Genomic DNA, 22505 nt, shown 5'->3' on the forward strand with positions numbered 1-22505 from the left:
CCTAAACACAATCACCTGTGAGCTAAAGATTAGGCACCCTGAGCACAGTTGCCTGTGGATCAAAGATTGTTAGCACACAATGTCTTTTCAGGAACTTTCCTAGTTTGTTCTAATGTCTAATCAATATGCCCTTTTTCGAAAGTACTATATTATTCTAGACAATAACCCAGAAGACCACCACCAGGATCATGTCGAAATATCCTGACACCAGCTTTGATGACTAAGATTCCCCCAAAGAAAGAAGAATGCATGTTTGCCCCAATTCTGATTCCTACCTGAAACCCTGCTTTTCTCCTTTTAGACTATAAAACTCCCTGCAATTCTTCCCCAAAGGAGGCCACAGTCTTTAAGGCATGAGACTGTTGCTCTGGCCTGCTTTGCTTGGCAAAGCAATAAAAGCCATTTTTTTTTCTCCTTCACCCAAAAATCTGCCTCCACGTTTTTATTTGGCACAGATGGACAGAGGCAGAATTTCAGCAACAGGAGTACTTTTATTTCCCTGAAAGTGTTAGCTTATACAGATTATAAGAAAAATAAGAGCTAAAATATATAATCCATGGGTGTATTATTAGTCTCACAAAGTAAATCAGTGATTCAAAAACTTTTTTTTTTTGCTTCTTAGGGCTGCACTCGCAGCATATGGGGTTTCCCAGGCTAGGGATTGAATCAGAGCTGCAGCTACAGGCCTGTAACACAGCCACAGCAATGCAGGATCCGAGCTGCGTCTGCGACCTACACCAGAGCTCATGGTAATGCCAGATCCTTAACCCACTGAGTGAGGCCAGAGATGGAACCCGAAACCTCATGGCTCCTAGTAGGATTCATTTCAGCTGAGCCATGACAGGAAATCCCTAAAACTTCATTCATAAATCTCCTTTGAGAATCTGATAATGATTATTCTACTCCAGAGGAAAAAATGGCATGTAATCTAAAAAGTTACAAAATTTTACATGAAACATGTTTTACCCCATTTACATACAATATAGAAAGAGTATTTTAAAGATATAGTTCTCCTACAATTTTGGGGTTTTTTTTGGTCAAAAAGGTTATTGCCATTTCAGAAAAAAAGGGGAAATTAATTCAAGGTATACTATGAAATTTAATTATGGTTAAAGTAAAATTTAATTATGGTTAAAAGTGATTTTCAAAGTAAATATGCTAAAATGAAGTTTAAATGTGGAATAGTTTAAAAATGACAATGTACATGTAATTGTTTCATTTAACCAGTTTTATTTTTATTTTAATGGCCATATGTGCTGAAAATCCAGACTCACAAATATATGTGGGTACAAAAGAAATCAGGGCTTTCTTTGCCAAACGGTCTAAACTGTGTTGAAGAACATCAGAAACGTTAGATAATGTTCAAGGTGAATTTATGCTACAATTGCCTTTGTACTTATGCCAATTAAATGATATCTGTCTGGGTTTGAAAAGCGCTATTTACATCTGCAAAGAAACAACTGAGAAACCACGTTCAAGTCTGAGGTAATCTCAGCAGATAACCTTCAAAAGAGTTTTACCATATTTCCAGGTGACTGAATATTTTAACTTTCAGAGACAATGACCACTGTCAACCTAGATTCCCACACCTTTTAAAACTTCTTTAGCTTTGAAAAGTTTACATGGTTAAACATTTCCAACATATGTAAAGGAGATTCAGAATATTTTAAGGAAGCAGCATGCCCACATATAAGCTAATTAATTTGAAATCTCGATAAATTAATAGTGAACAAATATAAAGAAAAAATGAACTCAAGAAAGAAAAAATATGAGTAAATCAGTAATTGCAAAAGTGTTGAAAAATTCAAAAATCACATCAAAATAAAGCTCTGAGATAATACAGCTCACCAGTGAATTCTTTCAAGATTTAAAAGAATAGCTAATTGCACATTATACAACTATATAGACATTTTAAAGTTTCTTTACATTAACAGTATGTCTAAAACCTAATTCAGGTGATGAGAATTTATTATATATATATATATATAAAGAAGTTTAAAAATTTAAATAGTTGAATAATCAAACCTCACAAAATAAAAAGTGGTATAGATTACTTAGCTTTTATTGGCCAATATATATTATCCTTTCCATGACAGGTATTTATTATTATAAATAAACTAGCATTTCTTGTTTACACCAACCACTTTTGGTTTTTTAACCTGCTTTTGTCTTTCACTTTGTAAGCTATGAATTCAAATGCCGTGCAATAAAAGGGGACAGAAAATGTATAACTATTTTTGCTAAGTCAACATCCATTACTGGTCACCTAGGTTGAATAGAGTTAATCTTTTTCACATAGGGCCTTTTTGAACAAAGCATAGATTCAATCAATCAATTTCATACTCATTCTAAAAAGATTGTATAGGAACAATAACATAAATATAGATGTTAAAATCTTACTTAAATTCTAGACAACTGAAATAAAACACCGTGATGAACCTAGATTTACCTGATCAATTAAATAAATATTAAAATCACTACATTAAATTCCAGGTAGCTAGGAAAAATGCTCGTGATTACCTTAATAGATGTCTGTCTCTAAGGAATTAAGCTTTTCCTAAAATTAAAATTAATTTAAACATGAAAAAGAAATCCCCTTAAACTAAAAACTAATGTGATACTATAAGCATTCAAATTAAAATCAGAACATGGCTATCAATAGCATTAAGTCCTTCATTTGGAATAGATGGCCATAAAAGTAATTTTTAATAGTGTTGTGCTGATGAAAAGAGTAGTTCTGTTCTGTTTTGTTTATGCAAATACTACATCTGAGATATTTTGTCTAGAAAATCCAAAGCAATGATTTGGAAATTTATAAAAATTAAAAGATATGGATCTTGATTAGGATTGGCAAATGATTTTGATTTGCAGATCAAATCAGCCTACTGACTAAATTTGTAAACAAAGTTTTATTGGAACATAGCCATGCCTACTCCTTCAGGCGTTATCTATGGCTATTTCTTGAAGGTAGAGAAAGAGTAGTTTTGCCAGAGACTCCACAGCCTGCAAAAACCTAAGATATTAATATTGAGCCTTTTACAGAAATATTTGCTGATCCCTGATCAAGATAAATATTTAACAATAAAAAAATTTAACCAGCAATTACAAGTTATAGAAAGAGATAACAAAGAGATATGGGGAGGGAAATTTCTCAGACCTGAAACACATGGGTTTTCAGACTATAGGGGCTCTCTAGTCAGTCAGCATAATATGAAAATAAAAACACCACAGCAAGCCAGGCAAGATCATAGTGACACTTCAGCTGTACATTCAGATCTAGAAACTCCTAGAGCAGGAAAAAGGAAATTTATAAACAAAATTTGCAGGATATTTCTAACAGGCAACCTAGAAAATTAAAAGCTGATGAAACACTTGCAGCCTACAATTCTATATATTTAATAAACTTCAATATAAAGTCATGATTAGACATCAAAGGTCTTTAAATGCTTTACTCCCGATCTCTTAGAGAATATACTCCACCAAAATTAGGAAATAAACAACAGAAAGAAAGACATGAGAAATAACAAAGAATATGGAGGAAGAAAATTCTCAGGATGATGAAAAAATGTAATGTTTCAAAGTACTGTGTGCAGTAGGTTTTGTGGAAAAACAAGTTAGATGCAAGCAGTGGGACGGAGAGGCACAGGAGAGACAGATCAAGGGAAAAATAATGAAACGTAGAAATACATGAAGTATCTGACCATACTGAAAATAATTTTACAGTTCTGTGGAAGCATTTGGGTGCTGAGTTAGTGATAAATATAGAGAAAAAAAGCAATGGAAGTGAATGAGGTAACTCCAGGATAAAGAAAAACTCATGGAGAAATGAAGTGTTAGTGTCTTTAGTGTAGAAATGAAGTGTGAGAGTTCTGACAATGGCTCAACTGAGAGCAATATTTGCAAAACCACAAAAATGTAAATACTGAAATTTGACTTAACCAGGAAGCCGGGTATTACTATTTTAGGAGAATGGCTATAGAAGTGGAGTCCCAAAGGGGAGAAGAATGAACTCTATGAGCTAAATCCTCTTCTATAATGTAAGTCAATAAGTAATGTCTAACAGTGGAAAATAAAGGCATAGCTCTATAGACCACATTAGTTAAAAATGTGGAGACCTTTTTTAAAAAGAGGAAGGTGGAGGGCATAAGGGAAGTAGTAACTGGTGATGGCAAAAATGGGGCATGTTTATTATCAGCTCTGGACCACTATTAGATATGTAAAAACAAAATAAAATTTGTCAGCTATATTTTATTAAATAAAAGGGAAAAATTATATAAAAAATTAATAAAATAAAAATAAATTATTATTTAAGAATGCAAGTTCTGGGAGTTCCCACTGTGGCTCAGCAGTAACAAACCCAATTAGTATCCATGAGGATGTGGGTTCGATGGCCTCACTCAGTGGGTTAAGAATCCAGTGTTGCTGTGAGCTGTGGTGTAGGTCACAGACACAGCTCAGACCCCACGTTCGTGGGGCTGTGGTGTAGGCGGACAGCTACAGCTCCAATTCAACCCCTAGCCTGGGAAATTCCATATACTGCAGGTCCACCCCTAAAAGGATTTTTAAAATCAAGTTCTATATTTAAAAGGTCTATATATAACCTGAACTTGACCACTTACTAACAGTAACTCTGGGTAACTAAATAAATCTCTTATGTGTCTCAAATTTTTCCTTCTTAAAATAGGAATGGTTAAACTGTAAGAGAGGCATAATGGAAGATAAATTAACTAATATAGGTAAGAAGTTTATTTTTAAAATTTATTTTACTTTGCTAAAATAGCAATTATAATTTTAATGTAATAAACATAAAAGGGAAAATAATATCTTTCCTAGAGATCTATAAAAGAATAATCTGTACCAGAAATGTACAAGGCCTATACAAAGTGTTGGCAAACCAAAAGAAAAATTTTGAAAAGTCATAAATATGAAATCAGTCAATTTAAAATTATTGTTAATTGTAATAAAAGATATGTTTTCATGCTGCTGAATCAGATAATCTTATCTGGAGACGACAGCATGTAAGGTATTTATGAAGAAGGTGAATAAAACAATTTTCATAAAAATTTATAGACATTTAGAAGACCACTGACATGTAGATATTCTTTCTTAGGGAGACAATGTTTAACACACACACACATGTATAAAAGAAAGAGGTTCTATAATCATTAGCCTTTGAGGTAATTTTAGAAATGTTTCTAAGAACATAGTTTTTTCAACTCAGCCTCTGAAACAGACTTCACACTTTGTTTCTTTGTTATTATATTAACCATTGACTATTTCCGGCCATTTTGGAGCTATCAGTTATTATTCCCATTGTATCATTGATATTTACGAATAATTACTGGTAATGAAAACACTACTATCTTTTTCGTGAAGTGAGGGAGAAGTGCTTTAAAAATGTATATATACACCTAAAAAAGTAGTCTAGAGATGAATGCTTAAACGTGTGCGGAATAGTCCGGAAGACTAATGAAAGCAAAATAGCTCTTTGACATTCCCTTTCTATCCTCAAATGGAATAATTATTATGAACAGAGACTGACCTCATAGCAACCATTAGCATTCATTACAAATTGAAGAATTTAATCACCCAGTGTGTGACATCGATGGAATTTAGTAGTTTGCCTGAACACACCCCAAAATACCCGACTTGCACTTGTGAAAATGTCCTGGCATCATGGACAAAATGTCTGGATGAACATGCAATCTCTCTGCAGATTCAAACCAGCCTCCTCAGTACTCTGTGCACACCCAGGTATTTATGATCCCCTCCCTGGCTTAACTGCAAAAGCGCCCCACTTTTTTAAGGGGCCAGCTACATGTTAGGATTTTCTGGAGGGAAAAAAAAGATATACAATTCCCCATTTTTTTCTGAATTGCTGGTCACTTAAAAGGGACACAGTATGGGAGTTCCCATCATGGCTCTGTGGTTAACAAACTTGACTAGCATCCATGAGAACACAGGTTCAATCCCTGGCCTTGCTCAGTGGGTTAAGGATCTGGCATTACCATGAGGTGCAGTGCAGGTCACAGATGCTGCTCGGATCCTGCATTGCTGTGGCTGTGATGTAGGCCGGTGGCTTCAGCTCCGATTCAAACCCTAGCCTGTGAATGTCCATATGCCGCAGGCATGGCCCTAAAAAAATAAAAAAAGGAAAAAAATAGGGACACAATACACAATATGTATCTACTTATATGGTATTCTAAAAGAATTTTCACAAGGTTTCTCTTCCAAAATCCTTTAGGAAACAAATAAAGGCACACTGTGGAGATTTAGTAATACCCTACCAGAAAAAGGGAGTGACTAATAGGACATTAAACAAGCTTTTTGGGAAGAAAACTTGGCAGAAATGTACATAGAGTTCATTGCTGGGGTGGACTAGATATGGTAGGGTGATCGTGACAGGGAGGACACAAATGGGGCAGCAGAGGAACCACTGGGAAGCAGATGCAGCATATGGGAATGGCTATAAGTCCCCCCTGGAGCCCTGCTGAATAGAAGCAAATTGCAGCTCTGTCACTTACTAGCTGTGTACTGAACAGGTGACTTTGCCCACTATGGGCCTTAGCATCCCCATCTGTTTAATAGAGACAATGCTAGTACAAGATTTTTAGCATTGCAGTGAGGATTCAATTGACTCCTGGCTATGTTTAGAAGAGAAGCTTGCAGAAAGAATGTCCAGGCAGGCAACCAAACATATATATTTCTTGCTCTTCAATTTGGCCCAGGTCTGTCTGTCTGTCTCTCTTTCACTCTCTTTTTTTTAACCCAGATTTGCTGCACTGTGGCTTTTTGGAGATTATGTCACATCTGTGTGAAATACTTCATGTGAAAATTCAAGTAGAGGGCTGACCTCCCCCCAAAGAAGATTAACTGTAAATGATTGCCAAGCACTTGGAACCCTTGAAGTGTTCCAAAAATGTTGCCTGTTAATTCCCCTCGTCCTGAGAAGAGCCAGCTGATGACAATTCTAGGCTGAAATATCTCATGTCATATAAATACTGAATCCAAAGTTGCTGTGAAATTCCAATTTGCAAGTGGCCAGAGGGCACACTAAGAACACATTCACTGAAGAGCGGTACATTCTGCACCTGGCATAAGATTAGTGGCTGCCTAAGGAAAATGTTATTTCCGGCATTGGTTTTCAATTCAATTTATTTTTTTCACATTTTTCACATCTGACTAGTTAAGTGAGCTTCACACAGCAATCTTCCTGTCACATAAAAAGATCATATGGTGAAAGGCAATATTATCTGAGAAAAATCTGGCAGATTAAGACTATGGAAATAAATTAGATTCTTTGTGTGTTTAGTAAGTTCTGCAGATGACATCACATTCCCAATTTTGATTGTATTATGATCCTTTAGAAAGATACTTAATGGTCCCAAAGGTATCTTCAACAAAATTACAGTGAAATCTAAAAGGAAACAGTTTTTGCGGAATTGTGAATTGCACAGGAGTACCATCTAGAGATAAATATTCACAAGTCATTAACAAATTCCAGATCAGATCAGTTCATGATTATTCATCATTAAAGCACATGTACTCGATTTTATATGAATTATTCATTGGCTTTGTTTATGAACATCTTTAACTGATTAATGGTAAATCTTGATGAGTATTCCTGAATTGTGCAAACCAAAGCATAGATCAGAATGAATGAAGTCATGCATTGCTTTTCAGGACTATGTGATGAATAGCTGATACAGGAAGAAAAGTAAGAAAATGCAATAGTTTTGCAAATATGTCTGGTTTAGAAATCTGAGGGCTTAGCTTTTGATTAGTAACACATTGACAATCAGCATCCCACTCTTTAAGTCTTGGCTTCAGACTCAGAAAAGGTGATGCAAGGTGGTGCCAGGAAACATGCCTCAAGCACTTCAGTGTTTCTCTGGCTCAGTTTTCCAAAACCAGAGCTCAACTTTTGAATAGGTGGATTATGCATTTAAATAGCTTCTTCAAATACGGCATTTAATTCTGATTTATCCAGAAGTATTATTTTCATTTTATTGCAGTTACATTTAACATGAGATCTACCCTTCTAAGAGATTTTTAAGTGTATAATTCAGCATTGTTAACTCTAGGCATAATAGTGTACACTAGAGCTTTAGAATTTATTCAGCTTACATTACTGAAACTTTATACACTGGTTAGTACCTCCATATTTTCCTTTCCCTTCTGTCCCTGGCAACTTCCATTTCACTGTCTATTTCTATGAGTTTGACTACTTTAGATATGTCATATAAATTGAATCACACAGGATTTGTCCTTCTGTGAATGGCTTATTTCCCTTAGCATAATGTCCTTAAAGCCCATTTGTTTTCACATATCATAGGATTTCCTTCATTTTTTAAGGCTAAATAACATACCACTGTAATGTAAATACCAAATTTTCTTTATCCATTCATCCACTGATAGATATTTAGATTGTTTTCACACCTGGCTATTGTGAAAAGTGCTGCAATAAACTTGGGAGTGCTACTATCTCTTTAAGACTATAGTTTCAAACCTTTTGGATAAATACACAGAAGTGTGACTGCTGGATCATAAGGTCATTCTATTTTTAATCTTTTGAGGAGTCTCCATGCTGTTTTCCATAATGGCTTCATCATTTTTGCATTCCCACCATGAACATGAAAGGGTTCCAATTTCTCCATATACTCGACATCTTTTTTTTTTTTCCAAAAAAAAAAAAAAAAAAAAATCCATCCTTACAGGTATGGAGGTTATACTTCATTGTAGTTTAGATGTGCATTTCCCTAATGATTAATGATGTTAAGCATCTTTTCATAAACCCATTGGCTATCTGTACATCTTCTTTGGAGAAATAACTGTTCAAGCCCTTTGCTCATTTTTAATGGGGTAGATAGTTGTTTTGCTGTTGAGTTCTATGAGTTCCTTATAGATTTTAGAAATAATGCTTATATAATATATAGCCTATAAATATTTTTTCCCATTCCATAGTTTGCCTTTTCAATCTACTGATTATTTCTTCTACTGTGTAGAAGCTTTTCAGTTTGACTGGAAGACATAATATTGTTAAAATATTCATACTACCCAAAGGAACCTACACATTCAATGAAATACCTATCAAAATCCTAATTGCATATATTTTCAGAAGTAGAAAAAGCAACGTGAAATGAATTCAGAACCACAAAAGACGCTAAATAACCCAATAAATCTTGAAAAGGAAGGACAAAACTTGAGGCATCACACTTCTTAACTTCAAAAGCTACAGTAATTAACATAGTAAAATATTAACATAAAGAAAGATATTAGGCCATGGAAAAGAATACAGAGAGTCCAGAAATAAAGTCATACATCATACAGTCAACTGATCTTCAATAAGAGTGCCAAGAAAACACAATGGTGAGAGGATAGCTTCTTCAACAAATGGTGTTCAGAAAAATAGATATCCTCACGCATAAAAATGGAATTGGACCCTGATCTTACACTATACATAAAGATCAACTCAAAACTGACTAAAGACTTAGACATAATTCCCAAAATGAGAAAGCTTCATTAATGAAGCTATCATATGGAATATATAGTTACAATATGGAGTATGCAGTACAATATGAAGTTAAAATATGGAAAAAAGAAAAAAGAGAGTCTATTATTTTGCCTGTGTTAAAACTTGGTAAAGTCCTGATATATATGTGCCTATACATGAATTAATATTAATATATATGATTCTTATTTCTGTATTTTCACCTTGCTTCTAGCATACCAAAATACTAAATACTAATACTAAAATAACATTTTATGATGGAATTGGAAAATAATGTTCTCCCACTATCAATCAGAATGACACTAAAAGATTAAAGACAAAAATGATTTTGTGGCACAGGCTTTAGTCAGTTTATTACTAAGTTATTATTAGAATAATCCACTGAATCAGAACAAGTCATAGAATAAATAAAGATTCTTCGGGAAGTCTGGATAAAGGCAAAAACTGGATAAGATGAAGAGGGTAGTAGAACCAAGGGATACCATAAACCAAGTAATCTAGGAAGAACATTTTATTGAAGTTTTATATATTACTGTTCTTGATTTTTATATTCTGAAAAGTAAGCACAAGGGATAAACCACTAGATCTAAGTTTGAAAGTTTCCTTTGTATCCATGACTTACTTCTCCTAATAGTTTTGTGCCTCGCCTGAACCTGGTAAACTGTTTGATAATTTCAAAAATATAAGCATTCTCTGCTAAGGCCACTCAAATCACCATATCATATCTCTTGGTATTGATTTTATTAGGCCAGTGATTCCCAATCTGGTTATACATTTCAATTATCTGTATGGATTTTTAAACACATATACACCTTTAGTGAAAATTTGTGATGGAGAGATGCTATGTATGTTTAGCTTAATATGTCCCACAGATGATCATGGCCCCTTAAGAGTAGAATCTGATGTGTTCATACCATATGTAGTAGAGTGTTTTCATTATTGATTTTATTCTACTCCCTACCCAGTGTTTGTGCTTTTTGACCTAAAATGAAATACTCTTCTCCTGCTCTTATTATGGATTTGGGCATGAGACTTGGTTTGGCCAATGGAATGTTAGGAGGTGTTTTCAAAACAAAGGCTTGAAAAGTACTTTCAAGATTTCAACTGTGCCCTTGCCTCTCTGCCATCACCACGAGACTGTGCTCAGCCTAGGCAACTGAGGACATGTGCAGCTGAGTCAGGTGCCCCAGTTTTCCCACAGCCAGCCTACGTCATTTACAAATGGTCAGTTTCCAGACCTGAAAATAAATCCTGCCAAAATGAGTGGAACTGCCCAACCAAGCTTAGCCTAAGTCACCAAACTACAGGCCCATGGGCTAATAAATGCTTATCCTTTTAAGCCATCGACTTTTCAGGTGTTCTGTAATGCAGCATTAGATGGCTGAAAGAAAGCTGATAAACCATTTTAAACAACACATTAATTTAGATTGATTCTAATTTACAGTTTCAATTTTAATCCCTTGGAAAAGTCCAAAAGAATGTAGGAAAATTGTGGAAAATATAGGTAGATGGATGAATGTATTTAGTGAGAAATTATGTCCTTAACTTAGTGGTTTTGGTCATTCAAACAAACAAATATGATTAGCACATGATACATATGTTAAAAATTTTAATCCCTTATCAGCCTATCACAAATGTCATGGTAATATCCATTGAATCCAATAGAATATGTATCTAAAAATAAGCTAAGTAAACATTAATGGAGTAATATGCAAAAATGTTAAGAATTATCTATTCATTGATCTATCACTTTTTAAAGAATAACATTTTTGCTGTTCTCTTGTATATAAATACATATGAATTATGATATACATATACTCTATATATACATATAGAGTAAATGAAATAAATAGTATAAAATAATAATAAAGATAAGAAAATTACTTATCCCACCTCTCAAAATGCAAACAATCTTTTTTTTTTTTTTTTTGTCTTTTCGCTATTTCTTGGGCCGCTCCCACGGCATATGGAGGTTCCTGGGCTAGGGGTCCAATCGGAGCTGTAGCCACCGGCCTACGCCACAGCGTCTGCAACCTACACCACAGCTCACGGCAACGCCAGATCGTTAACCCACTGAGCAAGGGCAGGGACCGAACTCGCAACCTCATGGTTCCTAGTCGGATTCGTTAACCACTGCACCATGACGGGAACTCCAACAATTTTAATATAACAAAGCATATTCTTCATTTTATGACATGCTAATTGATCACAATTGTTTTCCAAATTTTTAGAAACTATTAAATCATGAATCCATTTGGCTATAATTAAATATTCCTTTTTTCAATAGCATTTTAACAATTGATACATCTGAATATATGCAGAGAAGATACATATACAGAGTTGCATTATAACAGAAATAATACATTGCATATGGAGAAAACTGTGACTTATCAATATTTGAAAGCTCTTATATTTAAGGACTGCTTTTCTCACAACAATGCAAAAGAAAGAAAAGGAAAAAGAGATTAAAAGGAAAGAAAATACATTTTATAGCTAGGACTGAGTGGTATTAAAGATGTTACTAAAATGTCAGTTCCTATCCCACAACTATTCTGTGCTCAGCTAAACTGCTGTAGTAATACTGGGAGCTTCCTGGAATACAATTCAGTGTTAGTAGATAAGAAAAGCAAACATCAGGTTAAGGCACACACACTCTTAGATCAAAGACAAGGTCATTTTGCCATCAGTGCTAACTGAGAGACCATGTTCTGTGCAACATTTTCTGTTCAGTATCTTATCCAAATAATCAAGCCATTTTGTTTTCTTGGTCAGTTTAATTCAGGTGTTTTTTTAGGTTTTTTTTTTTTTTAATTTTCTTTAGGACAAGCAGCTGCTTTTATTAGATTTAGATGGAGGCAACTCAAGTATCAGTAGTCTGCTTTACTTGATGGCATCATGCTGCTGTCTTTTATTTCATTTCAGGATTGTCTCCTCAGGGCTAGACATTTTAGACATCAACCACATTGCAAATTGAAGCAGGAAGGTTAAAAGGCAGCAGAAAAAAGAAAATGCAGAATGAAGTATATAAACAAATTCTGGCAGGGCAATTATACCCAAGCCATCAGATTCATGGTCAAAAAACCAATTATTTGGCAAATGACTGCTTAATCAATAGGTAATGTATCAAAGCAAGCAGATACATGAAAAACTCTCTCAGAGCAAATAAGGATAGAACATAGGGAAAGGACACTTGTTTTCACCTATACATACACTCCTTAGTAATTCTGTCCTATAAAAAACCCCACCACTCCCTTTTTTTTTTTTCATTTGCTCCAGATATTTTCTAATTTTTTAAATTCCCTTTATACCTATCTTCTTTGATTTTTCTTTTTTCAATAGCTATTTCTCTAATACAATTTTTTTTGCTACTGTACAGTATGGTGATCCAGTTACACATACATGTACATATTCTATTTTTACACAATAGCTCTCTTAATTTTGATTTTTAAAAATACTGATTTCAGGAGTAAATTGCAATGTTTCAAATACCTATATTTATATTTTTGGGTAAACAGAGTAGTAGTCATGGACTAATATAAATCATTTTAACAGAAAAATTACATTATCACAGTATGAACTTGTCACATTTTAATGATGTTAGTTGTTTCAATGCATTTGAAGTTTCTAAATTAGCTAGGTTATTACCATTTTTCTCATGTGATATATAGATACTCAAAAGTTCCCATGTTGCCATGAATCTTTTTTTTTTTTTTTTTTTGTCTTTTTGCTATTTCTTGGGCCACTCCCATGGCATATGGATGTTCCCAGGCTAGGGGTCGAATTGGAGCTGTAGCCATCAGCCTACACACCAGAGCCACAGCAACGCGGGATCCGAGCCGCGTCTGCGACCTACACCATAGCTCACGACAATGCCGGATCGTTAACCCACTGAGCAAGGGCAGGGATCGAACCTGCAACCTCATGGTTCTTAGTCGGATTCATTAACCACTGTGCCACGATGGGAACTCACCATGAATCTTTTCTTGGATCCACTGGGACCACACTCAGACATAATCTTCATGATTTGTTTAATTCTTCTTTCAGGATTATTAGAGATTCTTGCAGCCTATTCTCTTCTAAATAATTATCTTGCTCATGTTTTCTACCAAAAAATAGAGCCTTATCTGAAACTGAGCTGGAGCTGGGGATCAGGGTGAGAACTGTAATATGTACGGTACTCAGCAATGCTGGCTTAAATTCTACAGATTTCCATAGATCAGGATGACATAAAATCCTGTATTTTATGGAAAGTAGTGATGCTTTATTGAATTCTACAAATAACTGGATAAAGATTTTTCTATCTTAGAAATAGTTTAAGAAAAAATAGGAAATATTTTGAAGCAAAACAATGTGATCTGTCTTGAAAAGCACTAGATAAAGCTCTTAAAAAAGAAAAAAATACACAGTTTTAACTACAAAGAGAGTTGTTCTGTGTTATTAGTTAAAAAAAAAAAAAAAAACCAAAACACTTCTGTTACTTCTATTATCACTGACATGAAACCAATTCAGGGGTTTCTGAATATCGTACATTGGGCCTTTTATCATATGACTTATTACCATGTTGTCAACATTTTAAACCAATTTTATTTCTCTGGGTTATTTTTGTCATCTTTTTTTGCCAATCTCAACTAATACTGGAATGTGGTGAGTGATTCCACGCATAAGTGAAGAAAAGAGGTGTATAGGGATGGGGAATAATTTAGAGCTAAGACTGTATACTGAAGCATACTGGTATATTCCAGGAGCAAGAAGCCTGGAACAAGTGAAAAAGGAGGGGCTTAGGAGGACATGAAAGAGGTTAGGGAGGCCTGATCATGTAGTGTCTCACTGGCCTTGGTAAGGGCATTTCAGCTCTTCGAGGAAAATATAACTTTCCTTATACTTAAAATGGTGATTTACGGCATTATGAGGTACCAATATATATGTGAAAAAATATAGTATATCACCAGTTCTAAACCAGTGCTGAAGACTTCTAAGCAACTCAATTATGAAACTGCTATATTATTCTGTTATAATTTCAAGATGTTCTTCTATAGACCATGTAGAATCTAATGTACCAAGAAGACATGCATCTAAATGCTTCCCAGTACAATAAAGAAATAAGGCCAGTTTAAGAATCTTAGCTTCAGGACAAATATAGTGACTACATTACTTTTAAAATGGGCAATAATTAACATATAAGTTTAATTTAAATGACACTATAGGAATATTACTGTCTAATATCAAAAAGTAAGAATTCAGTCATAATCAGAAAGTTCTTTTCTTCTTTCCACTACTATAGCACCATGGACAGTGACTAGCCAAAACCATTAGTTAAGACCAGCCTGTTGGTTAATACGGAAAATTCATAATTACCTCCCAGTATTATAAAGAAGACTCAATGACATTACAAGCCTTTGAAGCAATTAAAGTCAAATATTTTATTTGGTTCCTAAAGTTTCAAGAAAAAGCATAGTGTTAGGTAAAGAAAACTGAACTAAGAACAAAGACAAGTGTTTATAGCTCTAAAGTTCTAAAGATAGAAAGCTAAGCTACCTTTGAGAAGCCAATTAACATTTCTGAAGTTCACCATAATCATTGTAAAATGGTGAGGTGGAACGAAAATGTGGGAAACGTTGTCTAAGGTCCTCTGTGTTCTAGATTTGAGTAATGTTACCTAAAATTTTTTCCACAAATGTAGATGAATGCAACCCTAATTTATATATCTATGCCGCTGACATAAACTCTCCATGCTTTCAAATCCACTCAGAGAGATACAATGCCTAACATTAAAAAATGTTTCAATATACTGAATACTAAGCATCAACTATCATACAAGTTAGAGAAGAACCAAACTAAACTAAACTGGCAGTAGAGAAATTTAGTATCACAACTGGAAAGGAAGATCAAATGCAGAATGACTGGATAATTTAGTGAATACATTACATCATAATGAGTAACTCTCTTTATGAATTTTCTCTGCCTATAGGTACACTGATTAATTATTTTCTGCTGGATCTACTCATGTTCCCAAAATGACTGCCAAAATGTTAGATGTCACAGAAGAATCCATTAGAGAAGACTTTTATTTTGCATCTACTTTTCTCTGCTATTGGTGAGAATAGCCGTCTTTTCCTTGAAGATTTTTCCTCATCTCTATTAGGCCAGAAGTCAATCACATGTTTGAGCCATCAGCATGAAAGCTGAATTAATAGGGAGTTCTCGAGTGGCTCAGTGGGTTATGAACCTCACTAGAATCCACAAAGATGTGGGTTCAATCTCTGGCCTCACTCAGTGGGTTAAGGATCCAACACTGTCGTGAGCTTTGGTGTAGGTCACAGACACAGCTCGAATCTGGTACTGTGGTGTAGGCCAGCAGCTGCAGCTCCAATTCAGCCCTTAGCCTGGGAATTTCCATATGCCATAGGTGAGGTTCTAAAAAGAAAAAAGAAAAAAAGAAAAAAGAAAAAAGAAAAAAGAGAACAATTATAATCAGAGGCTTAGCTGAACAAAATTAGCCTCTGGTGTGTACATTTTGAAATATATGACCTTCTCTTTAGTATACAGCTATCTAATGCCTGAGCAGAATTGGGGTTCTGTTAACAGGAAAAATAAGAAATGACTGTAAAGTCTACCTTGTTTAATTTCAAAAGAAACAGAGGTTCTACCTCACTCTGTAATATTCTCTCTATGGAAGCTGACAATGACAGACATATGCAACCACTTTGCAATGAAGTATCATTTAGGAAATTGACCATCTCTTAATATGAAGAATTTTCATCCATGGCTTTTCAAACTCTTGAGTTTTATCAATTATGAGCATCACTATTACATGATTTTAGGTTAACAAACACAAATTGATATCTTAATGCAGTGCTTATAACTCTAGTTCAACTGATAGATTTGTTGACAGTGAATTCTGTAACCACCCCGTTTTATACACTTATCTGATCAAATTTATCCCAAAGGCTTATTAATAAACCATGACATTTCTAGTCACTATCATTTCCAATTAGATGCTAAATTATATCCAAAAATAGTTACTAGATTATCTTTTACCAGGTGCAATGTAACATTATCTTACCTAAAACCAGATCTCCTTAAGAGTCCACTTTATCATTTCCCTCATTCCTAATACCCCTACTTTTTACATAATGCTAATAACCCTAAATCCTATTATATAAATATGATGAGCAATTTACTTAAAATATTAATGTAATTATTCACCTAAAATCCTCTGCAAATCATAAGAGAGTATGCCTTAGTTTTCTTTGCCAGAGAGTCATTAGCAGCTGAATAGCGTAAAATTTTCAAGTAACACACAAAATGTGAAATTTTATTTTCCAAAACCCTAATCCAATGAGGAGGTATTATGCATTATTATCCTTACTTTACCAATGACACAATGTGCAGACAAATCAACAGATTTGCCACACCAAAAGTGGAGACTGAGAACAAGGTCATCGTAAGCATAAAAACCAACTCTACTCTTAATTCTCTTAGTCACAAAAATATGATTAATGCAGCAAATGCAGGCTTGTTACCTGATTATTATCCCTTCTGGGTATGACATAATTCTGTCTGTCTCTTTACAAATATATTCCATGTGTGATGTTGATCCAGTGCTCTGAAAAACACACCAGGAAGGCATTAAAGTCTCTTTGCTCAAGAGAAAAAAATCATTAGATTTATGCAAGCCCTGAAAATGGAGATTTATATTTTTAAATGCCATATGCCATTTTAGAGAGGGATCTGGTTTTTCCAAGTACGACATCATAATTGTCCTGTAAGGGAGACAAAGAATAAGAAAAGTAGTTATGAGTTGATCCTTCAAAAGGCAATGGCTCTGGGATCTAGAAATTGGATTACTAAACATTAATTTTCTGATGTTGTATTTTGGGTTTATTTCTTTTAACGTATACCATATGAAAGGTCATATTTAGTCCCATAAGCATTCAGCTGAGTTTTCTTCTTAGTGTCAAAGTCTGAGGTCAGTGGGTAGTTGCTATGAGAATGCTGCTTCTAATCTTTCCATCACAAAATGCATTTAATACTACAGTTTCTCAGACTCGCAGATGTAGAGAACAAACTTATGGTTGCCAAGGGGGAAGAGGGAGGAAGTGGGCTGGATGGGGAATTTGGGGTTGGTAGATACAAACTATTACATTTACAGTGGATAAGCAACGAGGTCCTACTCTACTGCACAGGGAACTATATCCAATCTCTTGGGATAGAACATGATGGAAGATAGTAGGAGATAGATGGTATGAGATAGATGATAGTTGAGATAGATGAGATAGATAGTATGAGATAGAAAATAGTATGAGATAGATGGAAGATAGTATGAGAACATATATATATCTATGACTGGCTTGCTATGCTATAGCAGAAACTGACACAACACTGTAAATAAAATTTAAAAATTCAGTTTCTGAAAGTGGGGGAAAAGACAAAGGTAATAAAAAAAGTCTGAAGACTCTCCAGATAAGTATTCACTGTCTCTTTATTTATAATGCTTATTACATAATGAGTGCATTTTTTGAGAAGATCAACTGCACTGTGAAAGGTCAACTTGCTACAGACAGCACCATCTTTAGTAGAACCAAGTGCTTAAAGACAAGTGATAAGCAATGATGGAATAATACCCAACTGTGGACAATTATCACTAGGAAATATTTCTCATAAGTTTAAGGACATGTTGTCTTGCTTTGTGAATTCTGAACTTATGGATTTAAGCTGCACACCTTGTGAAATCTGCACTTATGGATTAAAACCTGCCTATAAAACATGTCTGTATGTAAATGATGATTTATTACAATCCTGAAAATAAGTTACTCAATAAGATAATGAATAACACCTTATAATGATAAAGCCTTAGTACTGTATTATTAGGGAGAAATAAATTATCTTCAGGAAAAATATTCACAGAAAATTGTAAATATGGAGGTAAAGAAATATTTCTGTTTTCCACAACAGATCAAAGGTCACAGGCACACAAGTCCATAGCCATGCTTAAAAAAAAGGCAATTCAAGTTAAACAAAATTGCCAAAATTTCATAGCAGTGGTCCATTTAATTTTGATTTCGCAGATCACTGGGTAGATATTGTAAGAATATCAAATGGATTTATTAAAGTATACAAGTGGGAAGTGAAGACCTAAAAAAAGAAGAAAAAAACAAAATAAAGCAATAAAAGAAAAAATAGGAAAACATTATTCCTATAGACATTAAAATAATGAAAATGATTATGGTTCATTTACAGAATGCTTTTTCTCTGTAAAGTTAAATGCTCCTGTAAATCAAATTTTCTGATTTTTTTAAGTGTACCTCTCCTATGGAAAGTTTTAAATTAATTTTGCTTTTGATTTTAAAATATTTTATATTTATTTTTTAAGGTAGAAGTTGTAAATATAAGAAAGAACACAAACCACCCATAACCAGTATATGAAAAAAATGCCTTTTCTCTGATTAGTTTGTAGGAAACTAACAAATGCACTAAGAAAAATATAACATTAGTAACCATTACTGTTTTGTTTAGGCACAAGACTGCTTTATCCAACATGTGGGGTTTTTATATTTTCTGTGGTAGATGTTGAAGGGTTTTGGACAATTCAAGAGTTAATAAGCTCAGTTAATTCAATTACGTTTATCAATTATGCACTTCACTTCTTCACCTATAAGTTGCAACTGGAGATTTCTTTCGCCAAGGGAGATAGGAGAGAACTGATTACCAAAGAAGAAAAGCTGGAGAGACTCCAAAAGACATTTTGTAAATGTTTAAGTTTTCTAAATAATTAATATGGATATAAATTTGTTATGTGATCTTTAACTGAAATTACTATTCCAAATGGGGGAAAAAAACACAAAAAAAGAGGAGAATCAATAGGGCAAACTTTAAAAGTAACTCAAAATTAAAGAATCATGTAACTGTAAAGTGAGATTTACTTGAACTATTTCAGATCTCTGATACTAAAATAGCATATGGAAAAATGTTTACGCATTTGTCTTGCCTTCAGGTCTTCAGAATTTTCAAAAATTATTTTTCATATCTAACTGTGGCAAGATGTAGCTACAATATTTATATAAATCCATGTTTTTACATTTATGGCATAGCCACAGTATAGTTGCCACTTTACATTTTTACTAAAATTGAATGAAATCTTAAATTATTAACTAGAATAAATAACTACCATTCATTTAGGATATTCTACGACAGACTATACCAGGTACTTCAACTACAACTGAAGACACAATAACCCAAATACATGGATAATACATATGGGGAAACTAGAGCTCAAAGAGATAAAGTGATATACCCAAAGTCACTGAATTGGTCAGAAACACTTAAGGTTGAACATGAGTCTATTTGACTCAATTCTGAACTCTCAAAAGTAACTCTTTATCATCTTTCCAACTAATATACTTGCAAATTTCATATCATGCATGGTGACTGATTATTAAAAAAAATTACACTAGAAATCTGCTAAAAAGGCTTTGTTTAAATTTCATTCAAAATACTCTGTTGAAATAATCTGAGGTCACATTTTAAATAATTGATAAAGGTTTTATATGTGAGAACCGGCTATGTAGGGCTGACACTTGCGTCATTTATTATTTATATATTGCTTTCCTCAAAAATGATTTGAAGTATTTCTAAAATTGACATATCAAAAACATTTGTAATAGTTTTTAATACCCAACATAAAGTGGCAGAATAAAAAATGGCAGATCCTGGAATTTCCTAACTCAAAACTAACAAAATAAATTGATGGGGATATCTGGGTTTGGTGTTTTCCAGAAGCAAAAGAATCTGAACACACTGAGGAAAAATTCAAAGCTCAAAAATATCTCAACAAAGGACAGAATATATTCCAGCCAGGTGGTATAAGGCCTGTCACAGAACTGATGAACTACCAGTTTCCACACTGAATTCATAGTTCTAATTTAACACTTTTGATCCTAACCCACCCTCACCTTCCCCTACACAAACACTGGCACATATTCAGGCTCTTAGAAGACCACAGAGAACATACATTTATGCTACCTCTCAAATAAAATGTTAGATGTGGAGACAAGTCTTACACAATATAGTAAAAGAACTGAGGAAAATCTAACCATATTATAATCAGAAAAACAATATTAATAAAACTGAGTTAGAAATGAGGCAGAATGACATCTATCCACAACACAAGACGGTAGACCAAAGGTGAAAAAATGAGAAAGTGATGAAGTATTTAATTCTGAGATTAACTAGACCCCCCCAAAAAAATGCCCCCCCAATGTTATGGCTGTTACCATAGAAGAATTTAAAGACATTATATATTTAATGAAATGAGATATTAAATATGAGGTGATAAAATTACAAAATTAAATTAATATGAGTTTGAGACTCAGAGGAACAAAATGATGAAACAAGCAGTAATACTAAAAAAGCAATGAGTCTGAGACAAGAACGGGAATAAAAATGGCTGAAATAAATTCATAGCATAGAGAAAGGACTTAAAAATTACAGTGAACACCAAATACTGGAAAAAGAAAGATAACTAGAAAGAATATAGTGGGTAAGGAGAAGAAAGATCATCCAGTATCAGAAAAAGCTCTCTCTCTTAGGTAGGCCACAGAACACAGGGAATAGAAAGAAATATGAAAGGCTATAACAGAAAAATATTTTATTCTATGAAGGAAGAATTAAATAAATATATTGAAAACGCATGTTGTGTTACTAAAAAAATGTGATTGGATTATTTAGAAAAAGTTACACACTGAGACACATCCTGGTTAAAATGCTATATTTTCAAGTTAAAATAATTTCTCAGGTCACTGAATACAAAAGGCAAAGGAAAAGAGATCATGCAGAGTAGGGGAGAAAAAAATCAGACTGGTCTGAAACATCTCATCAATAGCTAATACCATAAGACAACGGAAAAAGTCCGAAGTATTCCAGGGCAAAAATAATGTGATCCAATTTTTTTAATCCTCAGTTTAGCTGTCCTTGCAGTATAAAATTAACAGGCAGATATTGCTAAACTGAAAATAAGTCAAGGTAAATAGAACACATGATCCCTTGCTTAAAAGATAAAATGTGATGAAATTCAATCAATTTTAGGAATTAAAGTTTAAGAGCCAGAGAATGGCTCACCAGACCCAATTTCTTTCCATTTACCACAGTCAGCAAAATAAATGAACTAGACTGGGGTCGATAAACTTTTAAAAGGGGTCACAGGGCAAATATTTTAGCTAGGCAGGCTCTAGGGTCTCAGAAGCAGGTATCTTACTGCACTGTTTAGTTCCAAAGTAGTCATAAAGATATGTAAATAGGTGGGTGTGGCTGTTATCTCAATAAAAAATTATTTACAAAAACAGACAGCATGTTGTATTTAGCATGTGAGATATAATGTGTCAGACCAAGGATTAGATGACCACTTATCTCAGCCGGGGTCCTGCAGTGAGGAGAAATGGAGGAAAATATTTAGCTATCTGTAAAAAATATGTTGTAAAGATAAATAAACCTGGTTTTAATCTGAGATTCTGCTATTTTTTGTTAGATGAGCATAACCCAGTGTAACCTGCATGATAAAAATGAGAGTGTAAATTGGTGCAAATATTTGTAAACTGATCTGATAATCTCAAATATAAACAAATCAGTTCATATTTGTGAGATAACAAATCCAATGATATACACAATCAACACAAGAAGGATTAAGATGCTTATCAACAGAGAAGCTGGCTATAACTTACTGAATCACTGCACAGATGACTACAATATGAGAATTCTTTATTAGCAGCATCAAAGACTAGATATCTTAAAATATCCTGACATTAGTCATGGTTCGTTCTTTCTCTAATATATAATATATATTTTATATATTTATATATATATGTATATAGAGACATGCATATGTATGTATGCATGTGATTTATTATAAGGAATACCTAAAATATGATTTATTATGATACATATTATTTATAATAAGGAATTGGCTAATGCAATTATGGAGGCTGAGAAGACCAATGAC

The 22505-nt window shown here is 33.8% G+C and overlaps 1 long non-coding RNA gene across 1 annotated transcript in view; it reads right to left on the reverse strand.

The window, feature by feature from the left end:
- Window positions 1946-22505, reverse strand: part of LOC110262237 — a 52044-nt gene continuing 31484 nt past the window's right edge. Inside the window, exons 3-4 of the long non-coding RNA XR_002347054.1 lie at window positions 17035-17117; window positions 1946-3286 (exon numbers count right to left, since the gene is read on the reverse strand). This is a non-coding gene — a long non-coding RNA (uncharacterized LOC110262237). The remainder of the gene's footprint in view (window positions 3287-17034; window positions 17118-22505) is intronic.

The sequence above is a fragment of the Sus scrofa genome, chromosome 9, assembly GCF_000003025.6.
Source record: "Sus scrofa isolate TJ Tabasco breed Duroc chromosome 9, Sscrofa11.1, whole genome shotgun sequence".
In the NCBI taxonomy this organism is placed as follows: domain Eukaryota; kingdom Metazoa; phylum Chordata; class Mammalia; order Artiodactyla; family Suidae; genus Sus; species Sus scrofa.